This window comes from Castor canadensis, chromosome 9, assembly GCF_047511655.1.
Source record: "Castor canadensis chromosome 9, mCasCan1.hap1v2, whole genome shotgun sequence".
In the NCBI taxonomy this organism is placed as follows: domain Eukaryota; kingdom Metazoa; phylum Chordata; class Mammalia; order Rodentia; family Castoridae; genus Castor; species Castor canadensis.
In genome coordinates, this window is record NC_133394.1 from 17,595,406 (window position 1) to 17,619,214 (window position 23,809).

Consider the following 23,809-nt stretch of genomic DNA (forward strand, 5'->3'; position numbering starts at 1 on the left):
TGCACTCCCATGGTTGTGTGACCAGAAATGAAGATACTGAATGCTGTACAGAGTCCCACAGAGCCTCTTGTTCTAAAACTCCAAGTGTAACTTCTCAGTTGGCTGACCCAACCAATAAACTGTGAGTGAAGTATTTGAGACCTGTTAAATAACTTGGGGACTATTTGAGCAAAAATATAAGCCAGCTTTACTCGATGAAAGTCATGAGTCTGTAGCCAAATGGTCTCAGATAAAGAGCTACAAACCTTTTTCCTTGGCTTTTATCCAGAGCAGGGAAAACTACTGCAGGTACAGCTTTAAAATTACAAACCTAGAACACCCAGAAAAATTACTTCTCAAATTGCCAGCATTATATACCATGGGCAAGAGTAAGCAACATGTACTTGGTCTGCCTAGTTCTGCAAATGAACCTGGATAAATTAAAATATGATGCCTCCCTCAGCAATTAACAATCAGAACTCATCTCTGGTTTGGCTAATTAGTGTCTTCTTACATTTAAGCAGCAGAAGAAAATAAAAATGTCGTGTGCTCTGTCCCCATGGAAATGGGCTCCTCTCTGGAACTGTTGGCTCCTCCACCTTAATTCAGTGTGCCAAGAGTGTCATCCTGCATTATGCTGGCTGGCAGAAAAGATGTCCTTTCCATGCAGAAAACTCACCAAGCATTCTAAGGGGTGCTTCATGGTAAAGTCCCTACAACCTGACATGACAAGGGAAACCTCTGGGACAGGGAATGGAAGTGCAGGAAAGTCACAGAAGGTGGAATTGCTTAGAGATGGGCACAGTGACACACACACACACACACACACACAAAATCAGGAAATAGGATCCCCCTCTGCCTTAAGGCCCCCACAGTCACTCAAGAGGTCTGAGTCCCTCCTGATGCATTGATCAATTAATAAATGCATATCTGGTTCCTGAGTTGTGCAAGGGGCTTGCCATCTGTCTTGGAAGAAAAGGCAAAAACAAAGTCAAATTTTTAAATTAAGACAATCAAGTATATGTCAGATGTCATAAGAAAGTCTGTGAGCTTTGTGAAGTAAGTGCTATAACTCTGTGAGGACCATGAATTCAAATGAAGAAGACAACGTGAAGGGCTGAGAATGTGATAGAAGAATGTTGAAGAGGGCTGAGCTACACCTGGAAGGATGCCTATCATACTACAGTATCAGTTCTGAGTGGGTCAGGTTGGCTAACCTAAGAGAAACAGAAATGGCAGACAGGTGAAAGAAACAAATACAAGTAGTTGACAATACATACCTGTGGTCTGGGAGTCAGTGAACAGTGAATCTATTGGATCAAGGAGAAGGTTAGATTTTCTTCTGCTGAAATGGAAAATGAAATATTCAATTTTTGAAAGAGCACCACCATACCCAATGTTCTGGGATATAATTCCCATAGAGGCAAGAATTTGGTTTCCCTCCCCACTGTACTCCCAGAGCCAGGAACACGGCCTAACATGCACAAATCTCTCAAACAGTGTTTGTGGACATAGCTGCCCTTCCTTCCTGTGTCTCCTTCAGCACACTGGCGGAAAAATCTTTCACCCTTTCTTTCCAATAGATGTACCTTAAGACTCTCCTAAGCTGAGTTCCAGGAATGCTAAGGATTTCTAATTTCATTTCTATGCAGTAAAGGGTGAACAGAAGTGGAAACTACTTCCCACCTTATCTCCTTAGTTAGAACTTCCTAACGTAGAGGACTCATAAGACTTTATCACGGTATCTGCTATAGTTTGGATCTTAAATGTCCCTCAAAAGTCCTTGTGTTAAAGGCTTATCCCCAGCCCATGGCACAATGGGGAGGAGGTAGAACCTATAGGAGATGAGGCCTGGGAAGATGAAGTCAGGTTCCTTTGGGTGGGGTGTATTGTGCTCCCTTTTCCCTCCCTACCTATTTCCTCCACCATATGCTCTGTCATGGGATTCTGTGCCACAGACCCAAAGCAATGGCGTCAAACAAGCATGGACTGAAACCTATGAAACTGTGAGCCAAAATAAATCTTTCCCCCTTACAAGTTATGTCAGGTATTCTATCACAGAGATAGAAAGTTGACTAATATGGTATCCTTTATAATTAAGAATCCTGATTGCAAAGAACTGCCCAATAGCATGAAGCTGGATGCAGAGCACTGGCCTTCCTTCAGGGATCTGGACAGGTAGCTTCAGCAGCTGAGAGCAAATCTTCATTTTCAACTCCCAGCTCTCTCCCCACTGTTCCTCTGCACCAACCCTCCACGCTGTCTACCCTTTCCCATTTCTCTCTCAGAAATTATCCCTATGTCCACTCAGTTGCTCAAGCCACAAACCTTAGAATCTTCCCATTTGGGGTAGCACATTCGATACATCAAGTCCTCTAGATTTTAATTTCAAAATACACCTATATCTCCCCATTTTCCCTCCCTCCCAGACACAATCACGTCATCCCTGGACCACTGAGACAGCCTCCTAACTGCTCTCTGATCCAGCTTATCCTGTTCTAACTCATTCTTCACACAGCAGGAGTCATCTTCTGTGGACCACATCATCACCTCCCTTCCACAGCTCTGACTGCATTTAAAGTAAAACTTGCCCTCAGCTCTCTCCTCTCATGCAATGGAGTAACTATGGATGAGAAACTGAGTGCTGGCATTCCACAGCCCCACCCAGAACTGAGTTAAAGGGCTTGATTTCACTTCTCTCGGCTTCAATTTCCTCATGAACATAGTAAAATCACTGGGCAAGAAGACTTCTAAGATCCCATTGGATCCTAAAATTATTATTACATTGGTTCAGTAAACTATGCTAAAAAGTATATAGTTGCCCTCCAATCCCAGAAGTCAACTGCATGGTCAAGAATATCCCTCTCCACTTTCTTATGCCCTCAGGAGCTCTGGAGCAGGATATCAAGGAAAGCTTTCTAGGCAGACATCCCCCAGTCATGTCCATAGATGCAGCCCTCTCCACTGCCTTTCAAGCCTTGGAGGACAGACCTCCCTCCCAGGGACAGATCCTTATCACTGTTTTCAATCTCTATTAAGGACAAGGCTGCCTCTATTTTATCTTCTTCAAGTTAACAAGGAAACTTAGGTCAGTAGTTTTCACATTTGTGTCCTAAATGACCTCTCCCTGTCAAGGTTTCTGGTCTCTCTGACCAAACCATCCTGTTTGATAGCACCACACAACAGGAATATGAAAAGAGAAAGTGGGGCTGGGATGTAGCTTAGTGGTAGAACACTTGTCTAGTATATGCAAGGTCCTGGATTCTTTCCCCGGAGGGGCGAGGGAAGGAAACATAAAGGAGAACAGGTAAAGGAACAGGTAAAGAAACAAAAACAGAACAAGTCCCAACTAGAGCCAATATAACAGGGCTAATATTAGGCACTAAAATAGATGACAGGAGAATAAAAGATTTGTAATTGCATACTCAAAATCATGAACAAAATTAGTCACAGTGCTAATAAAGGGAAGGAAGGAAGACACTATTGACTTATGACCGTGGTATCTGGTAAGATGGAAGCCCAGGGTCCATGTGCAACATGGCAAGTGCATGGACTAACATACCTTTCTTGATGGAGACACCAACCCCTAATTCTCTAATTAACTCAGGTCAGTACCCAGAGCCATAGGGTAGGAAGGAAAAATGCATACCTGAGTCATTAGAGTATTGGTCCCCAACATGAACTTTCAAAGACCGGAAGCAGTGTGGTGACTTGGGATTCTAGTCCTGAAGCTACCATCGCCAAAGAACCTCTTGACCTCTGTGTCCCACTTCCTCCTCCAAAAGTGAAGGATTTAAAATAGACACACAACTTAACAAACAGCAACTTTAGCCTGTATTTAAAGGAATTCTCAGAAGACAATGGATAGACACCTGGCATTCTGACTGGAGAGGGTCTCAGAACTTCCCCTGAAGATCTCATCCTCACCTATTCCCAACCCAACACTCCAGGCTCGGAGTTCAGTCCCACAGGAGCCTTGTGGAAGTCAGGTCCAACAGTTTCATAAAATACATGATATGTTCTATTCCCTTGTGGTCAAGTATGGGCACATAATAACAAAGGTATTTCAAACATTCCCTCTCTTGAGTGAAATATTTTAATTTTTTAAATCCCCAAAATGATTAATTTTACTCTAGTTCTCAACTCATTAGAAAAGGAGATGCTAAACTGAGAACTCTAAAATTTTCCCATTATACTTTAAAATTCTTTCAAACACTTGGCTTAGCAAAAATGTATTCTTTTTTTTTTTAACCTTTGTGTCTCTTAATGGGTAAAAGAAAACTGACCCTTCTAAGCCATATTTAACTAGGCATGGTTTTTTCTGTGACTTTAATTTTTATGGTTTTGACATAGTAATGTATAAAATGTGATTAGGCAATGATGAACATATACAGTAAAAGTCACTAAGAATCAACAGGAGATGAAGGGCTAGGGCAGGTCAGAGTAGACTATCATTCCACAGTGGCAAAGAGTAGCAGTTGGGGGAGGGAAAGGACACAACCCATGTCAGATGGAGGTGTATCTGAGTAAAAATATCAGCTGCTTGGGGGAATTAAACCACTGAATTTTAGTCCCTGTATCATCCAAAATTATAAACACAAAGATAGCATATACAAGTAACTTTTCAATTCAATGAAAAAGACAATCTAATATATAAAAATAGGAACACTGAAATAGACAATTTGCAAGGGGGGCTTCTAAATGGGAAATAAGCATGTGAAAAGATGCTCACAATTCATTTGTTATCCAGGAAACAAAAGGTAAAACCACAACTACAACATACCCCAACAAATGGCAAGTGTTGACAAAGATAAAACTACTGAAATACTCACTATAGACTGAATGTGAACTGGCAATCTTTGGTAAATTAATTAGTGTTATCTTCAAAAACCAATCTATATCTAACTATGACTCAGCTTTCTGACACTCACTATGTTTTCCAAAAGACATATATAAGAATGATCACAGTAGCACTATTTTGTAACATCTAAATACTAAAAGCAACTCAAATGTCTACTGATAGCAGAATAAATAATTTGCATTTTGTTTACACAATGGAATATTTCACATTGGCAAGAATGAACCAATATACACAAAGACAAACATCACACATAATATTGAAAGAAAAAAATCAGCATAAACAGGATACACTGTATACTTTGGTTAATAAAAATTTCAAAACCACCCAGACCTTATTCATGGCAATAGAAAACAAGACAATGGTGACTTTGGGGAAAGAGTGTAGCGTCTCAGATGAGGTCATAAGGAGAGCCTGGGGTCTGGTAACGGTCTATCTCTTTATGGGATAGTGGTTTCATTCACTTTGGAAATACCCATTTAAGCTGTACACTTAGAAACTGTGTGCTTTTCCAATATGTCATACATCAATTAAAATTTACTTAATAATAAAAAACACTGTATTAATTTTTCAAAATAGCCCATTAAAACTCTAAAAATATACCCTAGTCATTACAGTTAGCTTCATTTCTTCTTAATCTCCCTCAGAAGAAATATGAAGCACAGAGCTTTATTAAAAGCCACTCATATCAGTTTAGAGTGCAAACCCTTCTGTGGCAGAAACTGGTTTTTTAAATTTCTTTTATGTCTTCCATAATACTGAGGACATGGCTAGCCAAGTAATAAAAATGCCATAAAAAGCTGTCAATTTGAATTCCTGCACCAAAGTCCTAAAGTTTTACAATCTGCTATGTTTTCTCAAAGCTTCTAAAAGATATTTAGAAGTCTCCCTACTACTGTAAATTCTTTGTAACCTGCCATGAATTTTTGCAGTGTAGCTAATGGGCTTTGCTTGTTTAATTTTATTCATCCAGTTATCTTAATAGGAAGACCATAATTACACAAATGAGAAAAGAAGCTAAATACCTTGCTCCAAAGTGAGTGATAAACACACACACACATGCATACACACAACTGACTTCAAAAAGACACACATCTTTCCATATTTTTCTAATCTCAAATTCCCATTCCAGTCTTTGAATTCAACCTTTAAATGCTTGTAGAAAAAGGATAGGGTGGAGGGAACAGGGAGATGAGGCTTTCTTGAATAAAATGTTAGGAATATGTCTTATAAATTTTATTTCTGAAGAATTTTGGTTAGAAACCTAACAGTAGTCAGTAAGAATACATATGTCCATAAACAACAAGAACAAAAAGGTAATAGTGCCCTATTTCCTACACATTCTATCATATCAGGAATGTTTTCAAAGTACTTTATGAAGATTCCCATATCAATACATGCAGTTATGTCTTCAATGACAATTGTGGCATGTTGTGACTCTAGTTTTTCTGTGATTTTTCATAGATTAAAACAGTGCTATTATAAAAGTACATTCTCTCAGCTATTATTCACACATGCCTTAAATAGAATCCATTAGCATTTTATAAATAACAATAAAGAGTGAAAACTTAATGTTTAAAGCAGTTCCCTGCTGAGATGTTTGGGACACTATGTAAACAGTTAAAAACAACAATGAAAACACTGTAAAGTTAATTATGACAAACTAAATACAATAAACAAAAGGCCAAACTGTTAAACCATTTCAATAGATTTATGTTATGCTCATAAATACTGCTGTTAAAAAGGCTAGATCTAGATAGTTGAGCAAATCATGATATATTGTAAATCCAGGCTTTTACTCTCAGTTTTCTTTTTTCTAATGAACTTGAAAAAACTAATTTTATGGTCTCTGAAATGGCTTTGGAGAGTTCACATTTCAGGGACAGTCCCGAATAGTACAATCTTAAAATGAGGAAGAAATTGCGGAGTTCTCATTAGCCCCCCACTTCACAGCATAGGGATATAGATTGACTTCAACTGAATGCTGGGTTTGTGAAAGAACCAGAACAGAATTCAGGTATTCTCCTACACATAATGCACCATTCTCCCCTAACAAAATTCTTTCCAGGAAACCAAGTTCTCCTCTGTGAATTTTTTCATGCTTTTACTACCTTCTCTCTACTCTCTGAAGCAACCTTTTTTTCTTCTTGGTTCTCATGAAGATGATATCACATCATGTTGAAAAGACTTTGTGCTCAGATGGGCCTGGATTTAAACACATGGACCCTCACTTCCTAGTCACTGGCCCAGGCTTTGGGTGACCAATCTGACCCAGTTTTCCCAGGACACGAGTAATTTTAAAACTGAGGATTTTGAGTCCTGCATGCCACCTTGGTCCTAAACAATTTAAGGCAGTTACTTACTTAACTCTCTTGGCCTATGCTCCATTATCTCTAAAGTCTGGGTAGTAGTAATCCTGTAACTCAAAGTGCTGCTGTGAGGTTAATGAATGACTACATGAAAACACTACACTTAGTACCTAGGCCTGGCCCCAGGAAGGGCCCATTCCACATCTGTCACTTCCTGCTAGCTCTTTTTCCATTTTAGAAATGAAATTTTGAGAGGATTTTCTTAAACAGGTGATATGTAGAGCCAAGAAGAAAAATGAGCCCTCTGAAAAAACAGGATAGACAACAGACTGAGGAGAGTAAAAATAGCATAGAAAAAAGACAGAACACAAAGAAGGAAGGTGAGTACCTGATAGCCACACTAATCAACACGATCAAACAAGAAAGGGAACTCCAGCGTCATGGCATTCACAAGAGGGCATATAATAAGTTCTACACTTAAGACTATAATTAGACATGGATTTTATAAGGGATTAGAACGAAATAGTAAGTTAAGAGGCAAACTTTCCCCTAAGGAATAAGACAGAGATTAATAAGGTAGGAATGTACTTTTAGGACCCAAAATAGGAAATAAAGTCAGAATGGGGTAGATGTTCCCCAGCAACTAGAAACAGGCAGAGGCAACCTGGGGTTCAGCTCCAGTGGGATCATCAGAACTTGCTATGGTGACCATGGGAGGTAGAGAACAAGACCAGGCTCTGCTTAAAACCACTAGCTAAGAAGAAGTAGGAAATACAATTTCCACGTGTTGCTTGAGGCAAGGGGTCATCACAAGATCCATATTTGGTGAAGAAGAAAACACAAACATCTTTCACCATTGGGACCCAGCCATGCCAGCCACTGGCCCAGAAACAGGATAGGTAAGACACCTAAAAAATTAGCTAGCATTTGTTGCCCTTAATGCAGAGAAACTAAAGCAGATACCTTAAATGCAACTGAGGCCAATAGGAAAGGGGGAGCAGGTACTAGAGAAAAGGTTAGATCAAAAAGAATTAACCTAGAAGGTAACACCCACGCACAGGAAATCAATGTGAGTCAATACCCTGTATAGCTATCCTTATCTCAACCAGCAAAAACCCTTGTCCCTTCCTGTTATTGCTTATACTCTCTCTACAACAAAATTAGAAATAAGGGCAAAATAGTTTCTGCCGGGTATTGAGGAGGTCGGGGGGAGAGGGAGGGGGTGGAGTGGGTAGTAAGGGAGGGGGTGGGGGCAGGGGGGAGAAATGAACCAAGCCTTATATGCACATATGAATAATAAAAGAAAAAGAAAAAAAAAAAAAGAAAATCCCCAACAACACAGGAACACAGTTTCCTCAAGAAAGCAATACAAAACCTGAGTCTGAACTTGGAAATCTAGCGGCAACCATAACACTGTGAATCAGAAAGTAAAATGTAAAAGCAGAATAAAACTTCCTACTCCACATAAGCCTGGATATTACAGAATAACTTTAAAATTATAAAACACATGTCCAAAACTAACACTGGGAAAAAGAGCCAGCAGTATCAATGACTGGAATAGTAATTCACTCCATAGGAAATGAAAACAATAAAAGAATATGAAAAAGAATTTAAAATAAGTAGGTTAAGACTCCACAAGAGACAGAGGAGGAAATAGTAATCCAAAAAAAAGAATATCAAAATGTGAAACAAAGCAGCCAGAAATAAAATAGGGATATGAAAAATAACAAATCAAAACACTGGAAACAAAAATACATTCTTAGAAAAAAATTACAAGCTCAATATATAGTATAAAATCTAGACTGGACACAGAATAAGAGAACCAATGAGTTAGAAGATAACATGGAGGAATTTCCCAGAAGCCAGCAAAAAAGGAGGAAAAAAAGATGAAATAACAATTAAAAGACATAAAAGAAAGATTGAACAATTCCAAGGCATATATAAAGTTCCAGAAAAAAAAGGAAATGGAAGAAAAGCAATGCTTGAAGTGTCAGTATCAAAAAATGATGTGAATCTTGAGACAGAACGTAAACTCCAGATGCCAAACAGAAGAATAAAACTAAATCTACACTGGCACTTCCTTGTGAGCATCAGAAAGAAAGAAAAAAGCCATCGACACCCCTTGTTTCCAGTTTCTGTCCTGCCGTTTTCTTCTGGACCTGCTCTCTTTAGGATTTTGCCTTTGCTTCTCTATTTAAACTGCTTCTAGTGGACATAGGAAGTATCACCCAGACCCTGGAAGAACTTATTCCCCCCACTGAGGAGTCGCTTTGTCCACAATCATGCCCCTTTCCAGGCAGTATACTTACACACTGGTCGACAAGGTGTTTGGAAGACCTGGATAACTAACTGTCCCAACACAGAACTGCTAAATGCTCATCTCAACATCAGACCCTCAGAAGGGATGGGAATCTGCATCACAGCCCAGCTTCAATTCTGACAATTCCTGCTTCGTTCCTTCCCTTCCACAAGATGGCCAGCCATTCCATGCACACTCACTACCAACCAATCTCCTGCTCATCTTTACCTCAGAGTCTGCTTCTAGGAACCTCAAGACACCATTGCTTTTAGCAAGGTCACTAATAACCTCCACTTTACATATTTTATCACTGCCTCCTTACTGAAATAGTTTCTTATTTGGCTCTCAGGAACTTCCACGGTCCTGGGTTCCTCTGTCTTCTCTCACCCCATTCTCAGTTTACTGGTTCCTCCTCATCTCATGGACCCTAACGTATCACAAAGCCCCCGGCTCAGACCTGGAAGTTCTTTTCTTTTCTACCACATGCATTTACCTGGTGATTTCATATGGCCTCATGACTTAAAATATCATCTCTGTGTTGGTAAGTGGCAACTAAGTATTTTCAGCCTGGCTCTCTCCCCTTGGCTATTTTACAGCTGCATTTGGATATACCAAAGACATCTCAAATTTTGCATAGCAAAGCCACATTCCTGATTTTCCTACAGTAATTTTCCTGACCTCAGCAAAAGACATCTCCACTCTTCCAGCTACTGAAGTCAAACATTCATCCTTGACTATTCTCTTTCTTACACATCTTATGTGCTATTCCTTAGCAAATCCTGCCAGCTCTACCTTCAAATCTTTGGGAGTTGGAAATAGAAGGATAGTGGTTAGAGGCCACCCTGGGCAAAAAGTTAGAGAGATCCTAACTCAATAAACAAGATAGGCATGATACCACACATCTTAATCCCAGTTACTTCAGAAGCAGAGGTAGGTGAATCATGGCTAAGGCTGGCCAGGAAAAAGTGTGAGACCCTATCTGAAAAACAAAATAGAGCAAAAAAAAGTGGTGGGGTGTGGGAGGAGCTGGGGGCATGGCTCAAGTAGTAGACAACTTCTCTAGCAAGCACTAGGCTCTGAGTACAAACCCCAATACTCAGGAAAAAAATCAGAATCCTATAATTTCACACCTAACACTGTAGTTCAAAAACCATTACCTATCTCTCACCTATACTTATTAGAGTAGCCTCCAGAGTAGCCTATTTTACTCTCATGGTCTATTCTCAACACAGTAACTGGAATCATCCCAATAAAACATAACTCAGATCATGCTCTCCATTCAAAATTCACTGATTGCTAGGCACTAGTGGCTCACACCTATAATCCTAGCTACTTGGAAGCCAAGATCAGGGCGATCACAGTTCAAGACCAGCCTAGCCAAAAATTTCATAAGACCCATCTCAACCAAATGGCTGGGTGCAGTGGTACGTGCCTGTCATCCCAAGCTACAAAGATACTAAGATCAAAAGGATACCAGTTCCAGGCCAGCCGAGGCAAAAAGAATCTGCCAAATTCTATCTCCATGGAAAAAGGATGGGCATGGTGGTATACACCCGTCATCAGCTATCTCAGGAAGCTTAAATAAGAAGATCATGGTACATGGCAGCCTTGGCAGAAAGCAAGACCCTATCTCCAAAATAACCATAGCACAAAGGGTTGAAGCTGTAGCTCACACTATAGAGCACCTGCCTCACAAGTACAAAGCCCTGAGTTCAAACCCCAATACCACCACCACAAAAAACCTGATGGCTTCTAACATCACTTAGTAAAAATAGAAGTCTTTCAATGTCCCATATGACCTTACATTTTCTGCTACCTCCCTAACCTCATTCCCCTCCCCCCGCAAGCACCTCATCTCCTTTTCCTGGAGCCACAGGTCAGGGGAGGTTTGCAACACTTAAAGATATTTGCATTTGCTATTTTCTATTCCTCCAATCTTCTCACTCCAGATCTTCACAGGGTACCAACCCCTTACTTCCTCCAGGTATATACTCAAATACATCCTCTCAGTGAGCCTTTCCAGCCACCTACTCGCAACCACAACCCTCTCTACTCCCTTATCTGACTTATATTCCTCCTTAACACTGCCTAATATGTTATATGTTTTAGTTATTTATTACCTGTCTCTCCATGGCTGCAATTGCTAGCTGATTCCAAACGAGTTTCCTTATCCTCCTGGACTACCCTTCCCAAGCAGGTATGAAGTTAAAAGTAGACAAGCAGCTGAATCTGGCTACAAGAATATTTGCAAAAGACATATCTGATAAAGGACTGTTGTCCAGAATATACACAAAAAATTTCTTAAAAGTCAACAATAAGACACAAACAACCTGATTTAAAAATTGGCCCAAGAAACGACAAAAGAGGTTCCACATCATATGTCATCAAGGAAGTACAAATTAAACCAGTAATCACATGCCATTATGCACCTACTAGAATGTCAAAAATCAAGAACACTGAGCACACCAAATACTGGCAAAGGATGTAGAGCAACAGGAACTCTCATTCGCTGCAAATTGGAATGCAAAATGGCACCGCTATGTTGGAAGACAGTGTGGCAGATATTTACAAAACTAAATATATTCTTACCATATAGTGCAGCAAGTACACTCTTGGTATTTGCCAAGAGTTGAAAATTTTTGTCCATATAAAAACATGCTTGTAAATATCTACAAGAGCTTTATTTATAATTAGTAAAATAGTAGGATGGACTATTATTCAATGCTAAAAAGAACTGGGCTATAAAAACATGGAAGAGACTTAAATGCATTCTAACAAGTGAAAGAAACCCATGTGCAAGAGTCACATACTGTATAATTCAACTTCAAAGCATTCTGGACAACATAAAGTTATGGAAACTATAAAAAGATTAGTGGTTGCCAATGGAGAGAGAGAGAGAAAGAGAGAGAGATTATTAGGTAGTGCATGGAGCATTTTCTAGTGCAGTGAAAATACACTCTATAATAGTATAAACATTTCATTGTATCAACATCGAAACCCATAGGCTGTATGCCAAGAATGGACCCTTATGTGAACTGTGGGCACTGAGTGCCAATGACATGTCAATGTAGGGTCATCAGTTGTAACCAATGTATGAATCTGGTAGGGATTCTGAGAGTGAAAGAGAATAAGCACGTGGAGATATAAGGGAAATCTCTGTATCTTCCAGTCAATTTTGTTATAAGCCTAAAACTGCTTTAAAAATGAAGTCCTTTTAAAAAGGAATAGATCACAATGAAAATTACAAAATATTTAGAACAAGTAAAAAATGAAAACACAACAAATCATAGCTTGGCAGTGCAGGCCAAGTAGTACTGAAAAGTAAATTAATTATCTAAATGTATTTATTTTTTAAAATAACAAAAATTCAATAGATTTAATACAAAGTAAAAGTAAGTTAAATTCAAAGAAAGTAGAAGGAAAGAAACTAACAAAGAGCAAAACATGAACAGAATAAAAATCAACTTTTTTAAAAAGAGCACAACAGACAAAACAAAGCAAAGTAAAACCTGGTACTTTGTAAATATTAACAAAGTGTACAAGTCTCTAAGTTTGTAGGGACCACAATAAAGGAAGGATGGAGAGAGCTATATTATAAAATAGCAAGGCTTAAACGATCAGATACAGGTAAGGCAGGACAGTGAGGAAGGCCCAGACATCCAGAGGAAGCATGAAGATTCTGAGTCCAATGTGGAAGAAGAAATAATAGAGAATGAGGGAAAAAGAAGAGAGCAGACAGCATGAAATACACCAATGGGAGAGGCTAGTGAAAAGTAGCATAAAGTGAGAGCTACGTGCTAGCTCTTCAAGTATTTTCCTTTCGAAAAAGCTAGCATTATGTAAGATAAAACCAACTTAGAATAAAATGCCTTTATTAAGAGCTCTTTATACAAGATTAAAATAATATAGAAGAAGGCTGAGATTGAATTTAATTGTTCTTTTATACATTTTAATAGCTCATTAACAGAAATCAAGGCATTCATTAAGAAAGCACAGCCAATCTTCCTCCAGAGAAGAATTTCTCATCCAACTCCCCACCACAGGTCTGATGCCAGATTTCATGTGCCAAGAAACAACTTTTGGGCACGAAACACTGATCTCTTTATTTGATTTTTATTAAATAGAAGTTTAGAAAAACTACCAATGAATTCAATGTGTTAGGTTAATACTTTATATGCATTTATTTATTTTCTTATATTTAACATGTTTCTGAGAATATCCAAACAGGGTAGGTTACATGCGAAGTCAACCAAAAAAATAACAACAATAGGGCCGGCTGGGGACATAGATCAGTGATGAGCACTTGCCTAGCATGGATAAGATCCCGGCTTAATTCTCAGCACCACAAAATTACTAAAAATAAATAAAACCAATTTGGGCAGCTGGGGATGTAGCTTGTTGGAAGAGCACATGCTTAGCATGTGTGAGGCCCGGGGCCTGAGCCCCAGCACCAAATAAATAAGTAAAACTTTGGGACTAGATTCTTCCAGACACGTGCTTCCCCTTGGAGACATCCTTTCTCTATGCAGGATTCTAAGACTAAATCCGGAGACTTTTGTATTTTAATGGATAAAAAAATATATCAAGACACTGATAACTTGACTTTAGGTAAAATATCTTTGGCAGACAGATAATTCTGTAAAACAAGCTTTCATGGTCTCCCTAAAATCACAAAGCACAAGAGAACCACTACTATTCAATCAATTCTTGGAGCTGACATCTCCTATGACATGGGCGAGGATGTGAACCTAAGAGTGTAAAGAGTCAATCCAGCTCTTCCTTCACATGTGACCTTATTACTGATCATCCAAAATTTCATACTATCCCTTAATCATGGATCTCTTTTGATCAAAGTTCCAGTTTATAAAATAATCTAAAAATAAATAATTCAAAGCCACAAGTCCACCTCCAGATCCCAGTGCTCTCATTCATGCCCGGTGAGCTTGAGCTCACAGCTCTACCTCTACCCTGTACTTCCCTCTTGCCTCAGTTTTGCTAGTGTTTCTTTCTTGACCCCATTTCCCCAGAAGCAACCAATCCTGGCTTTCCTTTACACAGTGCTATGCCTTCTTCCTCACAAAGTTTTCACTTTAGTCTCCACCTCAGAAATCTTTCCCCTAAGAATTCTATAGCACTGGTACCATCTCTTTTGAGATTCTTGTCGTTTTAGATCTTGTAGTGTGGTGTGTACAAACAACACTTCCCCTACTTCACTGCAAGACTCCTAAGGATAATATTCCTGCCTGAATTAGCATAATATCCCTCATAGTTTCTTGGATGCAAAGTGCTCAAAAACTATTTATTAAAAAAAAAACAGATGAGACAATAAATTGCAGTGATTCTGTTAGTAGTATAAAAGCCAGTTCTCCAGAAATGCATTTCCGGTACCAGGTAGAGCTGCCAACTCCTAGCATGATATAACCTCTTTTCTGGGGCCTTAATTTCTCAAATATATAGCACTAATTAACTATGGAAAGTTTTAACAAAATTTATGAAAAAAGGGTTATATGGTATACACAATGAAAATTAAGACTCATAGAAATAAAGTAGATGATGCTATAAGTGCCTCCAAAAGAAGTAGCTAGGAGCTTACAATAAACGACTGAGAAATTGATCTCTACTGATGAGGCTTAATTATCAATTAAGACAGTAAGTACAGATGAGGAAATAATACTTTAACAAAGCAAGAGCTACTAGAGCTCACATTTTTAATAAACTTAATAATGAAAGAATGTAAGACAAGCTTTATGATTAAAGCTTTTTTCACTCAAGAAAAAATAATGAAAAAAAATAATAATGAAAGAATGTAAGACAAGCTTTATGATTAAAGCTTTTTTCACTCAAGAAAAAAGGGAAAAAAAGATGATTGAAAAGGCAGGATAATTGTTACTTAATTTAGGGAGGACAGACCACAAAAAGTCATTAATCAGTATGGCAAATAAGTAGCAACAAATTAAGTTACAGTAAGACAATGTTAAGTAAAATATTAAGAAAAGCAGCAGAGTGGATTTTTAAAATTATATCTAAGAGCTTAAAAATGTGACAGGGAAAGGTGAGGGAAATTTGAAGCATATGAGTTTAAAAAGTAATGGAGAACAAATCAGATGATAAGAATGATCCTTCTCAGTCAGCCTCTGCAAGTTTCTCTTCAATGATAATGGGAATGGCGCTTCATTAGTAGGGAGGCTTTAAAAGCTACACCAGGATCCAGCCTGGGGAGAAAGTTATCTTCTTCCACACTTCATATTCAAACCACCACACAATGATAGCATCATGAATCACACAACCATGCCAAATATAAAAGAGTAATCAAGCATTTTATTTCACCTTCTGTGAGGCAGCACTATAGAGCAAGCTGATAAGGATCTTCTTACTCACAAACCCTGTCTTAAGAAGATGGTCATATTGACCACAAAGATTGTGGTATTTATTATCATGACATCTTGATCTTCAGGCTGTGCTTACCTGGCCCTTTCTATGAAGGAGTCAATGCCAGTAGGGGAATTACATTTAATTGCCTTGTTATTTAATACATTTTAGGTAGAGTTTCACATGAGGGATTTGAAAAATAGTGTCTCCTTCCGATTAATTTATTTAAAGCCTACTTAGTTGTAATTCAGGGATAAAGTTTTCCATAGACCTCTACAACCTTCAACAGTAAATCCCCAAATACTTATTTGTTTAAATCACCTTTCCTAATGACTCTTATCAAGGGTTCCTAGAGATATTAATCCCTCACTATGCAGCAATTTTTAGTGGCAGCATAGGTAAAAATGTTAAATTTAAATGTATATTTACTTGGGATGCACACACACACACACACACACACACAACCAGAGCCAGACTCTGGTGACTCCACATGAAGATAAATAACAAAGACTAAGGAATATATAGAATGAATGAGATTAAAATCCAACTAGATTTAATCTAATATTGGCCTTCACCTTAAAAATACCTTGGTTTTCTCTTTATGCAGCTCATCACCATCACTGCCATCATTACAGAGCAAGAACACGGGCAGTAAGTACATTATGGTGAGTGGTGTACAGCATAGTGTGATTTATATGAGGACAGAAAGAACAAACAACAAAGCCTAGACCACGTACTAAGCTATCAGCTGAAAAGATAGACAAGCAGATCTCAAATCCAGATTTGTCAAAACAAAACATCTGCAATAATCTCTGTGTGACATTTTTGAGTTGAGGATATGCACAAAAAATATACACAAAAGGCTGTTCTAAAAAGGTTTATGAAAGAGAAAACTAGGTTTGGAGAAGCATGAATGCTGAGGTTGAGATGCTTCTGCCCTAAACTGAAACATGAGAGAGACTCTCACAGAGGTTAATAAAATAAGAATAACTGGGTTGTGAACTACCTAAGGCATGAGCATCACTATGCTAAGCCCCATTATTTCATTGAAGATTCATACCTAGTAATAATAGATCCTCATGCAGTGCTAAATAATCCCAATGTCTTAGACACTAGGGTTCGTTCAAGGCCAAGGAGTTATAGATGGCAGTGCCAGGATTCAGCTCAGTCCCCAACCACTTAGAAACTCAAGTTCTTAAACATAGGGCACAGTGCATCTATGAAATGAGTGAAAAGAAACTTGCACAGAATGAGGAAATGCCTAAGGAGTTGGAGGAGTCTCTGCAAAAGGAGTGAAATCACAAAGTACTTGGTGGCCTTTGGTAGGAGAGTTGAGCAAAAGATCCTATATAGCAGAGAAAGAATTCATTTTTCATGAAGAAAATAAAAGTTCAAATTCACCTTGTGAGTCAGGTACTTAGATCACAGGGCAAGTATGGATTGAGGTGAGGCTGCAGTTAGACACCCTAGCGTGGCAGCAGGCACTACAGACACCATAGCTGGATAAAAGCTTCACAGCCTCCCAATGGTTTCTTAACAACAATTAAAAAAAAAAAAAACCAACCATATATCTCTGGTCTGTGACAGTTTTGATTATTTACTTAAAATTTTATAGTTAAGTTTTTAATACTGTAACTATACCTCAAACTCAATAGCAAAGTTGCTTCAACATTTGTTTCAAACTGAATGTTGCAGAAATTAGTGATATTTGGGTCTGCCACCCACCTAGAAAATGATAAATAGAAGTGTAGCTGAGAGCTGGTTCACATAGAAAAATTAAAATATTTTCTTCTTTAAAATTACTTCGAGATCACTTTAAACATAAAAAGCATCAAAATTTTGTTTTTCATAAAATACTCTCATAAAATGTACACTGTGACTAATACACATGCATCTTACAGGCTTGCTAATGCTGGGATCAGGGTAACCAAGAGATAAGGCCAGCGTCAACGTGGAACAGTCTTCACCTGAAGGGAACGCTCTTCAGAAGCACTAAAGATAGCACTGTTAAGTGGTAGAGGGCAGATATTGACCAAGAAAAAATCTGTGAGAATGAAAAAGGCAAAGTAATTTTGAAGATGAGACAAAAAACAGATCAGGAGTTCTGTGATTTTAATTATTACAGGTTGATTGAATATCCCTTATCCTAAATGCTTAGGACCAAAAATATTTCAGATTTCTGATTTTTCACAGATGTTGGAATATTTGCATATACATAAGAAGATATCTTGGGGATGGGACCCCAGTCTGATAAGCATGAAATCATTTATGTGTCATACACACTTTATGTACATAGCCTGGAAATAATTTCATACAGTATTTTTAATAATTTTAGACATGAAATAAAGTTTCATGGAGTGGAAATTTTCCACTTGTGGTGTTATGTTGGCATTCACAGAGTTTTAGATTTTGGCACATTTTTGCATTAGAGATTCTCAACCCATACCATATTTCCCTGATTTACTAAAAAGTGAACTTTTTAAAAAATATTTTGCAATCTTCCCACAAATGGAAGAACTGTCATAAGGGAACATTAGCATAAGAAAGATGGTTGATGAAAGTAGGAAATTGTCTGGCTCTCCCTAGGTACAGGATTTGGTTCTCAGGTTTGTAAATTTAACAATTCACTGCCTATAATCAAATTCCTGATTTTTAAATTCAGTATTGCTACTCTTTCTACATTAATGGAAAAAGGTAAGAAAAAAAAACAATGGATTTATTTTGAATCTAATACTAGTAATCATACTTTTTCTTTAGCTAGGGTTGAAATATCTTTACCAAAAGATATTGCTAGCGTTACATTTGTAGTATCAAAAATGCATATGAAATTGTGATGCAATTTCATGATCTTTTTCTTTTTATTTATGTTTACTTTCTATTTTTTTCTAAAACCAACATGCATTACTCATACAACTTTTTAAAGACAGAATAGTAAGAGATAACTTCTAACAAAACGATTTTTATCAACCCAAATCGCCTATCACCATATTGGCAATTTATACATTTTTATTAGTAGCTATCGTAAATATCTTCCTTGTGGAACCAAGCATTACTCAGACACTGCTATCAAAGGGTATTCAACATTTGCCTAAGAAACCTTGACACAACAAACATTTCTGTGGTTTTATTGAAATTCTTACTCTGTAACTCAAATTTTAAAAGGTCCATGAAAGATCATCACCTATATTAACCCTAACATACCTCCATAATGTGTATTTTCTTTCATTCTATTTAATTATATTTTCATTTGGTTTGTTTTTACTAGCATATTCAGATCATACACAATCATTTCTAAAAGAGATGGTTCTAAAAAGCAAATTCCATCCGGGCATTATGCTGCCATCAGTCACAGAGGGTAATATTTCCTAAACTTTACCCTAGATTCTCAGATGCATCTTATCTGAAGGTCTAACATCTCCCCATTGATTATGTTGGTGACTTACTGGACTAATTTTAGCTATTTGGGCCTAGAAAAAAATCTATCTGAAATGGATGTGACAACCAATCTCATGTCTGAAGCAAAGTCACTCATAGCCCAGATGGAGTTTTATCACCACACTAGTTTCTAGAAAGGTAACTCAACAGGGTATGAGGTTCTTTTCACACATCTTGCATTTTTGCTTTAAATTATTTAATTTTTTTAAATGTAAAAGCATAGGTAAACTGTTAGCAATCATGACTTAGCAGAGACACAGTTGTACAATCACTGAAACCTCCAGCAATTTAGAGATTGGATTAAGTGACTCTGCGCACATACAATGTCTACCAATAAAACCAAGATTAGTTTGCCTATTAGATAAATCACATTTGTAAGGAATCATCGGATTTTTTATCCTGTCTTTGGACTGTTATAATAAATTACATAAATACCCAACAGTCAATGAGAAAAAATTAAAGATTTTATATCAAATATCATTGCATCTCTAACATTTTTTGAAAAGCACAGGATAAAGTTAAAATTCTATTTAGATCACGCTTCTGAACAGCCTGCACACCCCTCAGGAAATTAAATGTTTGCTGCCAAGAGTTCCACGTACAGAAGCTAGCCTGTGCTGTTTCCTTCTGTAATAAGATTACCCCCAAATTTTCCCTACCCCTAATCAGGGTAAGGTTACTGAACAACAGGAGCATTTAAACAGAGAACAAAGATCATTAGGGTGAACACTCATGAGACCTGGCAATTGAATCATGTACTTACAGAATAAGACATGTGAGTCACCTGTGGTATTGTCTGGGAGTGAGTTATGAACAGAATAGCTGACAGACTTGGGCCTTTGGGCACTTTATGCAACTTTGTCCACCAAAACAATGAAATTCTTTGCTGCACCTGACAGTAAATTTAGACTATATTTGTATATTGAAGCTGTCTGAGATATTACATTTAGAGCCAACACTTTTAGAAGGAAATTTAAAGTATCCAGATTGTATATCAGATATTATATCTGATATACACAGATAACCTTCCAACATACAGGATTCACTGGTGTTTCCATTGAACAGTTTGTAAATATAAGAAGCTTTTATTACCATGCTTGTCTCTACTGTATCAGAACTCATCTAAACTATAGATTCTTTCTTGCTAAACATCCATGCTATGCTTGCTGGTTTTTATCCTTTATCCTTTTGTCATTCTGAACATTTTTTCTTAATCATGAATTTAAGTACCTCCTTAGTTCCAGAGCATGTATTCAAAGACCTACTAGATATCTCCGCTCACCCGCAGACACACAAACTGATCCATAATGAATTGCAAACTCAATTTGGCTGGATAAATCCATGACTTTGCACATCCAAAATTAACCCTTCTCTACATCTGAAATCAAAACTACCAACCATTCTGACCCAGCATTTCCAGCATTTTAATGGAGTTCTGGTGGGGAAGAGAAGATACAATCCAAATGCCTCAAAAATATGAAATGAGATCACAGACTCAACCACAAGCAGCCTATAGCTCCAAGATGTGTGGTGCTCCAAAGCTAAAAGAAGCTAAAGTAGAAGGAGATAGGCCATGCTACACTACTAAAAACAGCAAGAAGTTTGTAAACTAGTACAACCACTCTGGAAAAAAATTTGGAGGCTACTTAAAAAGCTAAACATTGATCTACCATTTGATCCAGCAATACCACTCTTGGGGATATACCCAAAAGACTGTGACACAGGTTACTCCAGAGGCACCTGCACATCCATGTTTATTGCGGCACTATTCACAATAGCCAAGTTATGGAAACAGCCAAGATGCCCCACCACTGACGAATGGATTAAGAAAATGTGGTATCTATACACAATGGAATTTTATGCAGCCATGAAGAAGAACGAAATGTTATCATTCACTGGTAAATGGATGGAATTGGAGAACATCATTCTGAGTGAGGTTAGCCTGGCCCATAAGACCAAAAATCGTATGTTCTCCCTCATATGTGGACATTAGATCAAGGGCAAACACAACAAGGGGATTGAACTTTTATCACATGATAAAAGTGAGAGCACACAAGGAGGGGTGAGGATAGGTAAGACACCTAAAAAATTAGCTATCATTTGTTGCCCTTAACGCAGAGAAACTAAAGCAGATACCTTAAAAGCAACTGAGTCCAATAGGAAAAGGGGACCAGGAACTAGAGAAAAGGTTAGATCAAAAAGAATTAACCTAGAAGGTAACACACACGCACAGGAAATTAATGTGAGTCAACTCCTTGTTTGGCTATCCTTATCTCAACCAGCAAAAATGCTTGCTCCTTCCTATTATTGCTTATATTCTCTCTTCAACAAAATTAGAGACAAGGGCAAAATAGTTTCTGCTGGGTATTGAGGGGGTTGGGGGGAGAGGGAGGGGGTGGAGTAGGTGTTAAGGGAGGGGGTGGGGGCAGGGGGGAGAAATGACCCAAACCTTGTATGCACATATGAATAATAAAACAATTTTTAAAAATTTAAAAAATAAAAAAAAGAAAGATGGAGGGGTTACATTAATAATAAATGAAGCACAGTTCAGAGAAAACAGTATCGTAAGAGATAAAAATATCACTTTGTAATGATAAAGGGGTCAGTTCATCAGGAGGATATAATGATCCTGAAAGTTTATGACCCTAATAACAGAGCTTCAAAGAAGAAAACTGATAGAATGACAGAAAGGTAAACAAATTCCCAATTATACATGGAAACATCAATCTCTCTCCATCAATAATTGATATAAAAATAATAGTAAAGCAGCAAGGATACAGGAGATTTAAATAATACTATCAAGTAACTAGGTCAAATTGGCATTTATAGAATAAAAAGAAGAGCAAATTAAACCTAAAGTAAGACTCAAACTACAAAAGTTCACTCAAGAAGAAATAACCTTTTATCTATTTTTTTTAATTGACTCTGTAGTTAAGACTTTTTCACAAACAAAACTCCACACTCAGATGACTTCATTTGTAAATTCTACTAAATATTTAAGGAATGCATAATAACCATTCTACATAGCCTCTTCCAGAACATTGGGAAGGGTAAAAATACTCCCAACTTCTTTTATGAAGCAGGATTAAAGCAAAACCAGACAGAAAAAATTACCAAAAAATAAATAAATAAGACAAAACCTATAGATACTATCCTTCATGAATACGCACGCAAAAGTTTTCCAAAAATATTAGTAAACAAAATCCAGTATTTAGCATAAAAATATAATAACAGTAATATACATCTTTCCCCTCTCTCTCTTTTTCGTAATACTGGGGTTTGAACTCAGGGCTTCATGCTTGCTAGGCAGGGACACAACTGCTTGACTCATGGCTCCAGCCCTTTTTGCTCTAGTTACTTAGGAGATAGGGTCTCACTTTTTGCCTAGCTGACCCAGAACACTAACCCCCTCTACTGTACACTTCTGGTGGCCTTCACTGGATTGACAGATACACATCACCATGTTCATCATTTTCTGTTGAGATGGGGGCTCATGAACTTTTTGCCAGCCTGGCCTCAAACCACAGAGACTTCCTGATCTCAGCCTCCCAAGTAGGTAGGATTACAGGTATGAGCCACTGGTGCCAGTTTTCTCTCTCTTTATAAATCTTAAATAGGATTATAATTCTATAATTGCATTAAAATTAGAACAAGAATATGTCCTATAAAGAACATAGTATTTTTTGGTCAGATGATCAAAGGAAACTGCTATCTCTTAAGTGAACTAAATACTACTATATGCCAAGAAACCTCATGATAACCACTTTCAAATCTGTTTTTTAAAATGTTCTATTTAATTTTGATCTTAGAATTATCATTCAAATATCTGCCCCTGTCAAACACAGTGCCTTATCATAGGAGGCAAGTAAAATAAAGGCAAAAGAATAGTCTAATGACTGCCTTAAAATAGTCAAATGTCATACTATCTTCTAAATCTTCCTTTTATTATAAGCCTATTAATTTGTTCAATTACATTGTGAAAGTTATCTCTTCAAAATATTCCATTACAGAATGAATCCTTTTCATCTTATATTGGAGATAAGACTTACAGACTAATACAATTCTTTCATCAATATCTTTTTGACTTGTTGGTTGGTTATTTTGTTTAGGCTTCTTTAAAATAATATTTTGAAATGTGTTATGTTCAAGTCTATTTCATAATTTTATAATAATATCACATTATAGATACTGTTTGTGTGTATATGATTTCTAACACTCAAAAGAGGTATGCACTCACAAATAAAGATTCTAATAACTAAAGAGCATAAATTCTTGTTCTTGATAATCAATTGTTATGGCAGCATGCTTTTACTATCTTAGCAGAAGCAGCTCATGCTAAGGGATTTATTGTTTATCCTAACAGAAGGTAGCATTGGAAGACTCTGATTTATAATATTTCTTTCATGGGATGACGCCAGGTCCCATTTCAATCAGCTAAATCTTTGTTTGTACTAATTGTCCCAGTTTCAACCAGTTTGGCATTTGTTCTGGTAAAAGTGTCATGGTTTAGATGATTGAATACATGGTCACACTGCCTTTCAAAGAGACTAATCTGAACCT